Source organism: Arachis hypogaea, chromosome 20 (genome assembly GCF_003086295.3).
Source record: "Arachis hypogaea cultivar Tifrunner chromosome 20, arahy.Tifrunner.gnm2.J5K5, whole genome shotgun sequence".
Classification (NCBI taxonomy): domain Eukaryota; kingdom Viridiplantae; phylum Streptophyta; class Magnoliopsida; order Fabales; family Fabaceae; genus Arachis; species Arachis hypogaea.
The window spans coordinates 15,497,398-15,498,158 of record NC_092055.1 but is presented as its reverse complement, the minus strand read 5'-3'; the positions used below and the strand labels follow the sequence as shown (position 1 = coordinate 15,498,158).

The 761-nt window shown below is 40.2% G+C and overlaps 1 non-coding gene across 1 annotated transcript; it reads left to right on the top strand.

The window, feature by feature from the left end:
- Positions 1–378: 378 nt before the first annotated feature.
- Positions 379–486, top strand: LOC112787894 (small nucleolar RNA R71). Its single transcript, XR_003195280.1, has one exon. It is a non-coding gene; the product is annotated as a small nucleolar RNA R71 (small nucleolar RNA).
- The last annotated feature ends 275 nt before the right edge of the window (positions 487–761 follow it).

Below are 761 nucleotides of genomic sequence, written 5' to 3'. Positions count from 1 at the left end.
ATTCACCTCTGCCATTGCAGGGTTCTCAGGATCATAAGTTTCTTCTTCAGAAGATGCTTCTTTAGTACTGTTGGATGTAGCTTGCAATCCATTCAGACTCTGAGAAATCATATTAACTTGCTGAGTCAATATTTTGTTCTGAGCCAATATGGCATTCAGAGTATCAATTTCAAGAACTCCCTTCTTCTGAGGCATCCCATTATTCATAGGACTCCTCTCAGAGGTGTACATGAACTGGTTATTTACAACCATTTCAATGAGTTCCTGAGCTTCTGCAGGGGTTTTTAGATGAAGAGATCCTCCTGCAGAATGGTCCAATGACATTTTTGACAACTCAGACAGACCATCATAGAATATACATGTGATGCTCCATTTTGAAAGCATGTCAGTAGGACACCTTTCGATCAATTGCTTATATCTTTCCCAAGCTTCATAGAGGGACTCACCTTTCTTCTGTCTAAATGTTTGGATTTCTACTCTAAGCTTGCTCATCTTTTGAGGTGGAAAGAATTTGGCCAGAAAAGCACTGACCAGCTTTTCCCAAGAGTTTAGGCTTTCCTTAGGTTGTGAATCCAACCATGTTCTAGCTCTATCTCTTACAGCAAAAGGGAAAAGCATAAGTCTGTAGACCTCGGGATCAACTCCATTGGTCTTGACAGTGTCACAGATTTGCAAGAATTCAGCTAAGAACTGATGAGGATCATCCAATGGAAGTCCATGAAACTTGCAATTCTGTTGCATTAGAGAAACTAATTGAGACT